The sequence below is a fragment of the Heliangelus exortis genome, chromosome 6, assembly GCF_036169615.1.
Source record: "Heliangelus exortis chromosome 6, bHelExo1.hap1, whole genome shotgun sequence".
Lineage (NCBI taxonomy): Eukaryota > Metazoa > Chordata > Aves > Apodiformes > Trochilidae > Heliangelus > Heliangelus exortis.
In genome coordinates this window covers 5326935-5341327 of record NC_092427.1, presented here as the reverse complement: position 1 = coordinate 5341327, position 14393 = coordinate 5326935, and positions in this window count along the sequence as shown.

The window sequence follows — 14393 nt, the reverse complement described above, 5'->3', positions numbered from 1 at the left end:
GGAAACAGTGCAGCCAAAGCCAAACATAAAACTGTGCTACAGACCTTCAGTGGGTAGTTGTATGGAAATACCTTTTTCTACAAAAACTGTATTTATAACTTCAGCATCTTGCTTTTATATATCCAACTGAAAAATAAATTATATTCCCTGATGGCATCAGGGAATGGCTTGCAGCTGAATAGATAGTTGCCAAGATTTTCCTGCTGGTATTGTGGTAGTAGCATTGTAATAGCTGTGATGACCTTACAGTATAAGAGAAACAAAGTTTTCAGGGGGAGAGGCAATACCTTTTATTAAACTAGTTGACATAGCTGGAAGAATGACAACTCTGTGCCTCTGGTAAAAGTTTTGTTTCTGAAAATTTCTGTTGTTTTTTTCCGCTCTATTGAGAGCAACTGGTCTTCTTCCTACAACCACCTATAATTAATTCACACCAGCTGGGAAATCCTCTCACCCTCACTGTCTCTGGCACCACCAGAGACAGACAATATAAGTCACTGCATAAAGAGACATCCAGAGCTTCTCCACAGCCTTTGGGGTGAAAATAATAAAAAAAAATATGGTGTGAGGAAAACAGAACTGTGGTTCTCTGTCCTGGAATACCTACCTGTGAAAGTAGATGGCACGCAAAAAGGAATTAACCAAACCATAGGAAATGCTGGGGAGGGGAAGACAACAAACAAACCCAAACTCCAACAAACAAAAAGACAACGTGGTGTGCAATCTCCGTGTCCACACGCAGACCTGGGCTGAGCCAGTTGCACTCACAGCTTTGCACAGAGGAACCATCAAAATATTCTGGTCCCTTAGACCAGATTTGACCCTGGCAAACAGCAAGGAGGAAGACTGGTGACCGTGGTTCAACTCCTGCAAAAAAAAACCCAAAAAGCAGGACAAGGAGTGGTAACACCACTTGAACCAACAAAGCCTTTCCTAATGGAGAGGTCAGAACAGAAAACAGACTAAGAAATTGCCTTAGTTGTCAAAAATGCCATCTTTTAATAAAAGTGGCAAGCACAAAGTCACTTATTTTCATCTATTACATGGCAATGCTTCCCTTGCAGGCAGGTACTGCGGGCGTGCTTTCAGCACTGGGTTTTAATGAGGCTCTTGATCCTTATGTAAAATGAGCACCACAGCCCTCATCCAGCAGGAACTAACAAGGAACTATAAATGGCCCAATTACCAGGCTGAAATGTCATTCACACATTTGTTCTCTCCCACACCAACAAGGAAAAATAACACAGAGACACAGTAGCTGAAGGCAAATTGCAATTACTGTCGATTGAACTCTAAGTTGTGAAGCTCTTCGTGTAATTCAAAGATTTAAAATTTAAGGTGAACTATATTCAGTTTCAAACATCAGTTTGGGTTTCCTGATATTTTGTTTTAGGACTCACAAAAGTCAGAGCATCCTTGTTAATGACATTAACAGCTCCATGTGTTGCCTACATGATTCTGTATTGAGTTCTTTGGTAAAATTGCTTTGGGGTCAGCACCATTTGGGACATAAAGTTTCTGGGACACATGGTTATGGAAAGGTCAGATACTCTTCCCCCAAGCAACCACCATTTCCAGGCAGGACATGATTGCTGATGAAGGGGTTTTGCATATCTAAGTGAATTTTTTATCTCAGCTCTCAGTCATTCTGTTCCTAAAGCATACTTTGCCAATCTTTGAAAAACAGATGCTAACCCCATATAATTTAGATGTTTATATCAACAGTAATACTGGTGTGCCTAAATAAAAACATCTCCCTGGTTGAAAAACAGGCCTGCTGATAAGATCATCTTTAATATTATAATAGCAATATAATCATATCAACTATGTCTGACAGGGAGAGAGCTGTGGTCATGGCATGGCAGCACTTAACTCCTCCCAGCTACCCCAGCATCAGTTAATCCAAGGAGAGATCTGAAATAAACCCTTTCCATGTACAGCGAGCACAGGCAACTCTCAGTGAGGAGAGTTTTCATCACTTTCAGGGAAAAAAAAAATTTTTTTCTTTTCCATGAGCTGTGTTATTATTGTTGGACTTGGTTATATATCAATGAGGGGATCTCCTGCAAAGTGCTTTGGATGTAAAGACAAAGCAAAGCCCAGTGCTGAATGTCTCACCTCTGAAGTGCTCCAGGGAGCTACAGGACATGTATAGACACCACCAGTGTCAAGTTTAAAAAGCCTGCTAAGAGAAAGAGTTCTTGTATTCCCTCTCTCACCACAAGCTGACAGCAAAGCTGCTAACTGGGGCTGTGAAATTGCTCATTGCTGGTGTTAACTGAAAGGCAAACAAGGGATGGGGATAAGAACTGGAGCAGATCAGGTGCTGAAGAAGTGGAAGCTGCTGGTTTGCAATTCACTCAATTCCAGATCATAGATCTTGTGCTGGTGGAGATCAGATGCTTCCAATGGATTCCTGCTGATTTCCAGAAAAGAAACATCAAGTGGATTTTATCACATGAGCTTAAATTTGCTTGCATGAGCATGCTTATATTGCACTTTATATACATTATATATATTATATATTATATAAAAATAATGCTATAAAATGTCAACAACTTGTTGATGCAATAAAAAAAAAAATTGCTCCTGAAATTTTCCTATTTTCCCTATTCTTGGTATTTGTGACACAAGAAGCTACTTATTGCCATTTTGTAATTCCTTCCTTTTTCTCTTACATTTTTATTTTCTTTTCTGTTTTGTTTTTTTTTTTTTTTTGGGGGGGGGGGGGGGAGGGGGGGGGGATGGGAAGGCGTGGGTTGTTTTTTGGGTTTTTTGTTTGTTTGGCTTTTTGGAGTGGCTTTTTCAGATGGTTGTGGAGGTGTTTTGTTTTTTTAAAAACTATTAGGGTAGAAGGTCAAGATAAATCACGTTTTCTACCCATCATTTTTCTCCTGGAGTATCCATTACATCAGCATTTCCCTCAAGCTAAACTCATGCTTCACCAGTTTTTTAAACACAACAAACAATCTTGGGTTTGCCATCTCCTAGCAGAGCCAACTCAGCTCACAGGAAAGGATATTTCATTCTGCTTTCTAACCCCTGCACATCACTCCCTTGAAAGCATATGCTCCTTTCTGTTGTTTAATAAGGAAGCTTTGGCCTTTGGATCAAATGTCACTTACAATAACCCCTGGAACAGTAGTGTGTATTATGGATTTGCTGCAAAATCCACTGTATTATAGAAATTTTCCTTTGGAATACAGCAGTCAGTGGTTCCAGGAAAAAAAAGCATTTTGCCACAGACAGCCACTGGCATGGACAAAGCTACTTGATTTTAATTCTTTTTAAAATCAGCTGAATAAAGGTGCCTGGTTTTGGTTTGGAATGGCTGGGCAATGAGATCAAGCAAGTCTCAACAGCTTCTTTCCTCAGTGAGGTGACGTAGCTGGTGATGGAAAAGTGCAGCCAGACACTAATCCTGGCAGCACATATTTCCTGAGGTGGGTAGGGGGGGTCTAGCTTCCAAACCTGCAAGTACAGCACAACATTTGATATCTCCTCTGGGTATGCTTTCTATTTTTCTGTTTTAAATAAAGATTATTTGAAGTTTTGCCCATCAACCCAGGTTGTGTAAATTTACACAAAAACTTGATTTCAAGCAAGCAAGCAGCAGTGTTTAAAAGGGTGCAAACACATCCCTACTCAATTCCTTTGCAGGAGAGGTCCCTATATTATAGCCTGACTTGTAGATTACATTTGTCCCTTTTTTCAAAGGGAAAAAAAATCTTACAGAAATCCAAGGTACCCAGAGACATAATTAGTAGCTCCAAAAGAGCTAGAAGTGAACTTAAAACATTTATGTTGCAGTTTTTAGTGGGCTGGATAATATTTTGTATGCTTGAGTCCTGAGTTCAGAGTAAGAGCTTCATCTGTTTTTTTTCAGGCATCTCACCCCTGACAGAGACAGATTACTGAAATATAAGGTCTTTAGGTTTCATTCAGTTCCTAATCACTGGATCCTGTGATGCAGTCAGCTAACATTTTTCTCTCCAAGCACATTACAATTTGTAGGAGAGCTCAGTAAGGTTTCTAAGCTTGTTTAATATTTCTAGGGTGGCTGTCAGCTGGCTTATAAGCTGTGTACCTTTACAGTGGTTTCCCTCAGTGATTTTCCTCTCTGGAAATTAGACCTAACCATGATCCCATGCAAAGATGTTACCAGTACTGCTGACCTGAAGGAGTCTTGAGTTTCCTGAGGCCACTTTATAATTGCATTTTGGAATACAAATGAGTTTACTCTCTGAAGAAGATATTTCATTTGAATTCTTCACAACTTAATTCCTCTTTAAAACTTGACCACGCAGTGTTCAGGCAGCCTCTCCACAAATGAAGTTGCAGTCTGTGACTGTGCAAAGCAGTGTTACATGGGATTCTGACACATAATTTGGGCCCTGCTTTATACCCTGTGAGGCTGAAGGCCAGATGAAGCAAAGTGGATGCAGCCCCAAGCCTGCTTGATGAGTGAGGTTAACTCATGCCTCACTCTGCAGTGACACTGAAATTGCAGATTTGGAGTCCCTGACTTGCTCAGCTGTGGATCAAATCAAAATAAAATAGGCAACAAATTGCAGTTGGATTGTATCTCAGACCACCCAGAGCCCCTCTGATCGAGTAACACTGTCAGGTGCTGGCAGGGGTCAAAAAATCTCTGGAAATCCAGATTTTTCCTTGTTTCATATTAGTGTTTTGTGATTTTGAAAGCCCTGTGTGCTAAACCCCCTCCCAGCACTTCTAAAGGGCAAATTCCATGCTTAATATATAGTCTGCCAGAAAAAAAAGTAGCTACAAGTAATGGTGGTTCCCTCCTTCTTGTATTCATGCTTTTACTTTAGCTTTTTGGTGGCATTTTTTCCCTGCTTAACTACTAAAACACAACCTCATGCACTGGGCAAGATCTCCTTGGCTCTGCCCCTGGGAACTGAGCTGTCCTGACCACCACAAACATCTGAAGAGGGATTTTTCTGCTTTGTCCCCACATAACTTGTGCCAGCTCTTCATTAGAGTTTTAACACACTGGATTCTTCTGCTACCCATCTTTATATCCTTTAAAATTTCCTAATGGTGATTTTCCAGCCACTCTAGGTACTGCTACCTCATTTGATCTCCCTGCAGAGTGCTTTGCTCAACCTTTGTTTTTTGGCTTTTCGCTAAACTCCTTCCAAATTAGTCAACATCTTTCTGCTAATGATGCATCCAGAGTTAACCTAGGAGGCGAAAAAGCAACACTAAATGAGCTCCTGTCTGCCTTAGCAGTGGCTTAAATGGGAGCAATTTCCAGTGAAAAAGCTGATTTTAATGGTACTAGTGGCTGAGGAGAAGTCTGCTTAGATGTGGAGCCACTCAGGAGATGGGTGGTTACATGAATTTTAACAGCCCAGTAATGCTAAATGTGGAGACAGCAAAAAACAGACTCATGCAGGTGAACATTTGATGAATTCAGGGCAACTTCATAAGGGTTTCAGTTTCATTTGAAAAGTCTCAGAAATTAGAGAAAGGCAGATATGTGTCCTCTTCATGCTGCTTAAAGGGAATTGTGGTGGCAACATGAGATTTTTGCAGACAAGGGAAAGAGAGTACTCAGCCTCTTTATCTACAGAAATGTCAGTTTTCAGGGAAGAAGTGAAGGACCAATTCTGACTGCAGCATTTGGGGACATTTGGGGCAGAGGGCTTGAGGTGGAGGGGGAAGCTGTCAAAATATTTTTTAGGGAAATATTTTTTAGACAGCTGCATGCTCTGCCTCTGTACCCACAGCCTACCTCGCTTTGGTGTTACAAGTGAGCAGGAACTTCATGGAATTCCTCAGGTTATAAAACATGGTTGGTCGTACATAGAAGTTTGTTTTAACTTCATAAAATTGTATGGCATGTAGCTCAGTGCAGAAATATAAGAAATTAAGTATCCAGTCCTTAAAAAGTATGCTGAAGATAAGCAATAAATAGAATGCTAAAAGTTAGAAAATACTAAATGCCAAAGTCTAGATCCACAATTCCTAAAGCAAAAACTTAATCTTTTATACCTTAATTACATGAATCCTAATTCCATAACAAAGCCTGGGCAAAAAGGAAAATATGAGTAAAGTGACTTAGATTCAACATCAAATCATGAGAAACCTTCCAGTGTTTCCCACAGCTGAGGACTAAGCTCAAAATGCTTATGGAAATTCACAAGAAATTTAAACATGTAATGAAAAGAGTCCTTGTAAATTTTTAATACAAACTCTAGAGACAATAGTATTAATAAGATTTAATTATACCATGACATATTTACTGTTTTTCCCTAATCTAAATGTTATTTTGAACACAGATCTAAATATTTGAAAGCTTAAGAAATACCTAGAAACAAAACAGAAACATGTAATAAAAAAAATATTGGATAATATTTTCATAGTATAGTTCAATGTTTCCATCTTTACTCAAAAAAACAGAAATACTTTGATCAGCTGTCACATTTCATTCTCTTTTTAAGTAGAGAGCTAGCAAAATAAATACCTGGTGCAATATGTTTAATTAATAGCAAAACAGCTCATGTATTATAGATTTCAATTTAACAAGTATATCACATAATCCACAATTAACATCAAAATTTTGGCAGAAACACGTAACTATTTATTAGTGTCTACATTTACTTTGCATTATGCCAAAACTAACCAGCCATGTATTTACCAGCACCCACAATGTGGCCAGCTAATTAACCCACTTGTGAAATACTATTTCCTAAATTGGGTGCTATGTTATTTTTGTTACATGGCTCTTCAGTCTAACACTACTTCATAATTAAGGCAGGTCAAATTTCCTGCAGGAAATTAACTGGTTTCTCTGTTCCTCCCAGTCCTCAGCACTGATCCTGCTTCAACAGAGGCTACAGCCATACTGGCACAGTTTGGGGTCCTGTTGTCACCCAAACATTGGCCCCAGATGCTGGGACTTCAAAATATAATTTAAGCTTGTTACTGAAAGCTATGGAATGGTCTTAAAAAGTTGGAATTGGGGTAGCAAGCTGCTAATTTAAAATGGTCACTTTTAAGGCTGCTGCAGTCTCCCCAGACCCATTGATTTCACAAAGTTTCAGAATCAGATACCAGAGCACTATCTACTGATTATTTTCACCCAAGAGCATGAAAAAAACACTTTATATATCTTGTATAACCAATACCCAGAGAGGGGCTCCAAGGGTTTACCTGGCTTTCAAGTGAGGGTAGGGCAGACAGAGCATTCAGGGCTGGAAACCACTGAGGATCCACAAAAAAACATTCAGCACAAATCCTTCCTAGGGCTTTCATCTTCTCCTGAAGGAAAATGAGTGCTATGAAGGTGTCTGGAAAAAAAAACCAGACATACTTCTTTTGTAAAGGGGAGGTCTTTCTTTATATTTAATACAGTTAATGCATCTAAATCACAACAGCTGGGACACCACAACTTCTAAACTTACCTTGCTTTTCTGATTTACTGATTTTTTTCTTCCCTTGCTTCCCACCACTTTTTACTGCTTTTTTTTCCCCTTTCCTTTTAATTTTCTAAATTTTTATTTCTTTTTTCTTCCCTTACCTCCATAGCTTTAGCTCACTGCATTTCCCTCTGCCTACTCAAGCCTGGGTGCTTCTTTTTAGTTCAATCTGGGGAGCAATTAATGAGGGAGAGAGAGCAAGTGGACCCACCTGTGCAGGAGCAAGGAAGCAGCACAGGGGCTGGTGTGCTGGAGCCACTGTGCTGAAGGAGAACAAAAGAGAAAAAATCCAGGCAGGGTGCCAAGATGTTGTGAGGTGGGTGTTGATCTCTTCTCCCAAGCTGCCAGTGACAGAACAAGAGGAAATGGCCTCAAGTTGTGTCAAGGGAGGTTTAGATTGGATGTTAGGAACGATTTCTTGCCCAAAAGGGTTGTCAAGCACTGGCACAGGTTGCCCAGGGCAGTGGTAGAGTCATGATCCCTGGAGGGATTTTAAAAGCTGTGTGGATGTGGTGCTGAGGGACATGGTTTAGTGGTGGCTTTGGCAGTCCTGGGTTAACAGCTGGACTTGATGATCTTAAAGGTCTTTTCCAACCAAAATAATTCTACGATTCTATGAGGAGCCAACAGCCTGGACTCAAAGGAGACAAGTAAATAAACTCGCCTGAAGGTGAGAGGACTGCAGAGTTTGCTGCAGCTCAGAAACTCTGAATTAATCAAAGCAAATCCCACAAGTCAGCAAAGACCTGCAAGTGCATGACTGGGAAGGGAGGAGATGTTCCTAAACTCTTTTTTGCTGTTCTGTCTCAGCTTGTTTCTTTGAGGTTTTTTTTTTTTTTTTCTGGTTTTTGGGTTTTTTTGTTTGTTTGTTTGGTTGGTTTTTTTTGTTTTTTTGTGGGTTTTTTTGGTTTTTTTTTTTTAATTAAAACATTCTGCTCTTTTTTTTTTTTTTTTTTGCACCTAGCAGTAGAGAAACAAAAATGAGATTTGGCTACTAGAGCTCAGCTTTACCTCAGAGGCAAATCCAAGAGGCTCAAGTGATAGCACTTAGCTATTATCCCTCCAGCGACAGAGAAAAACATCAAAATAGATAGTTTCCTTTGTGTCTGAAATAGACTTTTGTCCTAGGCTCCACCCAGGCACAACCTGGGCTGGGCAATACAACCAGACTTACCATGGCACTGCTGCTCTGACAAGGAGTTTTTTGAGTCAGGCAAGGGAAGGTTTATTGTAAGAATACTTTCCATTTGAGCTGGGTCATTAAGATGGATTCACTCTGAAAGTCTTCCCTCAGTACCAGACTGCAAGCAAGCTAATGTTTTCCCTTCACCCACACCTCTTCTGGGTGCTTTGCATTCTCTTTTCAATAGCATACAAAATAGTTTGGTATATATATGTGTGTGTGTAAAATGGGATTTTTCACACAGAAAAATTAAAGAAAGATCAGTTCTTTACAGAAACATCTCAGAAGCCCAAGATAAAATATGCTGGTTGAATTTAAAATATTTTCTGCTATAAACAAAATATTTTTCTCAGATGCTCAGATAAATCAGCACAGCTCCTCTGAAGTGAACTGAGCCATGACTGTGCATACTCCAGCTACAGATCTTGTCCATAGCAGATTTCTCTGCAGACCCATCCTGATCCTAACAAAATCAGCCATCAAATCCCATGTAATTTCATTTGGGCAGGATCGGTCCTGGCACATAAATTTAGTTGAATTGCTGAAAAGATGAAGGAAGAAAAAGGCATCACAAAGTTCTTGGTTTGCTAAGCAGATGGGAGAAAGAAGGCCAATTATAGCTTAAAGCATCATTTCACTAAAAGAAGAGTCTGTGCTAGAAGAGCTCTGAAGAGAGGGATTTTTGCTCTGCCATGTGTAGTCTCCAGGAAACAAAAGGAAGGGTGTGACTGAAAGGAAGATAGGCAGAATGCAATATTTTCCTTTGATGTGTAAACAGATTTAATGCAACAAAAATCAATGAGGAAACTCTCCAAAGGAGAGTGTTTTAATGTGTTATCATATTTCACATAGATTTCATAAAAATTCAATTTCAATTATAGCACAGTTAACAAACAGCACTGTGCCTCCCTGGAAAACATATGGCCATCAAAACTTCAAACAAAATACTGCCAAAGCTGCACATAAAAAAATAAATAGCCATAAGCCAGTGTGTTATTGTCCTTTTAATGTCTGTTGAATGCCTATAATTCTTCTCGTGTCTGCCTCGGCTGTCAGCTTTCTGACACTTGGGTCTCCCTTCCCACACCCTCCCCTTGAAGATGTCTCAGAGCAGGAGCTGTATTGTGAGCTGTGCTTAATTATTTTGGATATTATCTTATGGCTCCAGCTGGGCTGCTGCAGAAAAAGAAATTAAACATCCACACGCACCTCCCAAACAGCAGTGAGAAGCAGCAGGGAGACGCTGAGCCCAGGGATGGGCCAGCCCTGCAGCTTTGGATGGGAGGAATGGGCTCTACCCCAAACAGCAGTAAAAAAAGGTTTCCTGTGAGTTTTGGGCTTTGATAAATTAATAACTCACTCAATGACTTGGTTTGCCCAAGCCAGGCAAGGTGTGGGGCACCTCACCTCCAGCCTGATTACCAGAGGTAAGATGGAGCCATGCTCTGGCCCCATGTTGGATCAAGGAGAGGATGAGAGAACACAGGTGGAGACTTATAAAATATCAGAAATGCAGCTGAAGAAAGGGAAAAAAAAGAAAAAAATTGGATGGAAGCAAGAGTACATCAATAGTGCTAGGGAAGTGGTGGAAGAGAACATGATGCATGCTTGCAAGGGAGGAAAGCTCAGAAACCTGATGTATTTTAGCTGTGAGGGAGAGGACAGTGTTCAGAGCTATGACTCTTCCTCAGTACACACTTGTTAAGCAAGGAACACGTGGGTGAGGGCAGGCAGTGCTGCTGACTGCCCCTCGGTGAGGATGCTACAGCTGATACTTACAAATTTGGCTCTGCTTCCACTGGAATAGGGACAGATATCCTGCACAAATACAAAGAAGAAGAAAAATTATTTCTCCTCTCTTAACTGTAGCCTGCACCTGGGCTAAACATTTGTTTTTCAGAAAGGATATAAAATGTTTTATCCCTCCCCTTCCACTGGCATTAATGTGTTGTCTCAAAATATATCCAGTCCTTATTCTAGGACATGCAGCCCTTGGAGTAAGGCCAAACATCCACCTATCTGGTGTTAGGATTTTACAGGAAACCATTTTCCATCAAGGTTTTCAGTTTGTCTCCTCAATAAATGAGCCACTTCGACAGCTTTTCAACCATCTTTCTAGGTAAGCTCTTATGGACAGAATGGTTTTATGGCTCCCTGGCATAAAGAGCCACCAGCTGTGTAGCTTCGGTCACTTCTAGAGTAATAAAGACAAAAAGGAAAGACTGATTTTTTTGTAGTTGTTTTTCCTATTATGAGCAATAGTAGCTAAATTCACAGTAGACATCAGAGGAATACTAAAATAGATCGCTCCCCAAAGGCCTGAGAAAGTAGCAATAATTAAACATCAAATATAAATGCATGAAACTTTCAAGACAGTTCATATCAGCTTAATCAATAAATATCCTTATACAGGAAAATTATTCTCATACCTCTCATGAGAGAACTTAAAAATTATGGGAACACTTCAATTAGAATTTCAAAAGAGAAAATATCATGGTGCATAGCAAGGTACAGTTCTGCACATTTAATATTCCCCTTACAACCTACCACTAGGGTCTTTTCTGTGAGGGCAAACTAATTCCAGTGATTGCCAATCACCTATTTAGGCACCTGTAATGTCAAGGTAGTTTGAACCTGTAAACCATGAATTCATACTGACATGAAAGCCCTGGAGGACAACTGTGCATTGACTCAGCCTCACCACTACATACAAAACCCCAGAATCTTTTTTTTTTTTTTTTTTTTTTTTTTTGTGGGTGCTTTTTGGTTTCCTCCTCCCCTGTTAGCTGAGGACCTTCCTACCTGGGAGCAGGCAGCAGTGGGCTGGGTGAAGAGTTTTCTTCAGGGGTGAAGAGTTTTGGGTCTGTGCACTGCAGAAGACAACAGGGACTAGGGAGTGATGCAGTGCATGTAGAGGAAAGCATTGGGCTGGTATCTAAGTGCTCTTAAATATTTAACAATGAGTCATGAAAAGGAAATTGGCCACCTTGCTTAGCTTGCAAACAGCCAGGCTGTCTCAGCTGACGAATCCAGTGAGTGTCTAAAATGCTAGTAGGAAAGGAAAAATAAAGAAAAACAAATATGGAGGAAAAGCATCTTTGTTAGTGGATAAATTGGCTGCTTTCCTGGGAGGTGGGACTGGAGCACTCCAGGGATTGTGCCAGGGGCTGTGAAGAGCAATTTGGTCTTTTGGGAGCTACTCAGCACCCGCCACTTGTCCTTGGGACAAAGATGGAGGATGAGGGAGATGCTCAGATATGTCACATGCAGTTTTCTAGCTGCTTCCAGCTAGAGCAACAGAGAAATACGTCTTCTTCCCTTCCAAAAAGTCTCCAAGGATCCACAACAGTAAAATTACAAAGCTCTAAACTGACATTTATAAAGAGGAATGTAAGATATTGTGGTGGTGGGTAAGCAGTTGGTTAAATCAGGCTGGAAACCACAAGCCTGGCACCCCACATGTGAGGTAGCACAGCTGGGAGGACATGACAGCAACGGGGACAAATTTTGGCTCTCAGAGACCCAAAGTTGTTGCGGCAAGCTCTTCTCTCAGGGACACGGCTCTTCTTCAGGAGCTCTCAGGCCGTCTCTCTCCCCAGGCATCTTCAGGCATCTTCTCTCTGCTTCTGGGAGCATGCCTTTTATTTTGCCCTTCAGCCCCACCCATTTCCGGCTGGGGCAGGCCCTAATTATTGGACATAGCTGGGCCTAAGCTCCCAGTTCATTATCAGCGACACCTGGTGACTTGTGGTTCTCACTACATTTCCCCCCTTTTTGTTGTTTGTTGAAAAATAAACTTCATTTTTTCAATAATTTACAATTATTCTTATATTACGGCCTTTCATTTCCTTAATTTTACAATTTTTACAATTATTCTTATATTACGGCCTTTCATTTCCTTATATTAGGGCCTTTCATTTCCTTAATTTTACAATTTTCTTAGCCTTTGATTGAAATATGGAGGGAAAATTCGGGCTCCTACCAGCTTTTTCGCCTCTTTAGCCTCTGTTGTCAGCAGGAGATAAGGTCTCAGAACACCAGCTCAGCTTTCACTGGCACTCGCCACCTCGGGATGCCTGGCCATGCAGAGGCTTCTCTGAGCATTCAGCGCACCAGTCTTATCGCGTGTCCCTAGGGCTCCGTTTCAGGACCGCACTGACTTGATGCGCACTCAGAGCTCCGCTTCAGCATTCCTCGGGTTTGAATTCCGCGCGCCAACTCGCTGCGCCCTTCGAGCCTCATTCTTCTTACCGCTTTTTGGCTTCACTCCTGCCTGGCTCGCCATTCCGGGCTGTTGTATACCTTGCCGTGCTGGGCTTCTATTCCGAGCTCTTCACACCGCCTACAGCATTTAAGCTTAGCCTCGTGGAGCTTTTCCCATGGTTGCGTATTTGGAGCTCTTTCTAGAGCGTCCCGCACCAACGTGGTGGCTCCATCTGACGTGGTTGCGTATTTCGAAGCTCTTTATATCGCCTTCCGCATTTAAGCCTAGCTTTGTAGAGCTTCCCACAACCAACGTGGTCGTGTAGAGCTTCTTATCTCCCCTCAGCATTCATGGCTGCTGTTGTTGCCCTCATTCTCCCCCAATTGTTGCGGCGAGCCTTCTCTCGGGGACACAGCTCTTCTTCAGGAGCTCTCAGGTCATCTCTCTCTCCCCAGGCACCTTCAGGCATCTTCTCTCTGCTTCTGGGAGCATGCCTTTTATTTTGCCCTTCAGCCCCACCCATTTCCGGCTGGGGCAGGCCCTAATTATTGGACATAGCTGGGCCTAAGCTCCCAGTTCATTATCAGCGACACCTGGTGACTTGTGGTTCTCACTACACAAAGTGACCAGGAGGGAAAACCTGCTGCTTGCCCAGGATCCTGCAGCAGCCTCACACCTGGGCAAGGCCTTGGTGCCATGGCTGAGGCCCAACTGGTACCAGTCGGGCCTCTGCTCATCACCATCAGAGGATGGAGGAGGAGGGGTGGGAGGAGGGGGACAGGGACAGGGAGGACAGACAAGGACAGGGAGGTTTTCAGTCCCCAATTGCAGTAACAGGCTAAAAACAGACAGGTTCAACTTAGAAGGAAAAAAACCCAAAACCCAACCCCCAATTTGTTTGATCTATGAGGAGAAAGAGAAACCATGCCCAGATCTTAACACCTTCGCCCTCCCTCCCTCACCTCTTCCCGCTCCCGGGGCGCTTCACTGCTGCCTCCCCTCAGGGCACAGGGGAAGGGCAGGGGGGCTCAGGGTCAGTTCCCCACATGATGTTTCTGCCACTTTTCCTCCTCATGGAGAGGACTCCTCACAGCCTTCCCCTGCTCCAACATGGGGTCCTTCTGATTGGAGAGTCCTTCAGGAACCCCTGGGACATGAGTCCCTGATCTCTGAGGTCCCTTCCAACCCAGCCAATTCTATGATTCTATTCTATGATTCTATGATTCATCCTGGGCTGCCCACAGAGTCACTGAGGGAACAGTCACCTCCTCTGCCACGGGCTCCTCCAGGGCTGCAGATCCACACCTGCCCCTCTCTGTTACCCTGCACAGCCTGCTGCTTCACCTCTGCCCACCTGTGACACTTCAGGGGCTACAAATCCACATTTACCCTTTCGTGGTCCTTCAGGGACTGCTCCACTGTGCTCCTCCATGGGCTGCAGGGCCACAGCTGCCATCCCACCATGGGGAAATCTCTGCTCGGGCACCTTTCCCCCTCCTTCTTCACTGCCCTCACTCCCCGGCATCTCAAGGAGCTGCAGTAAGCCCAGAAGAGGGTT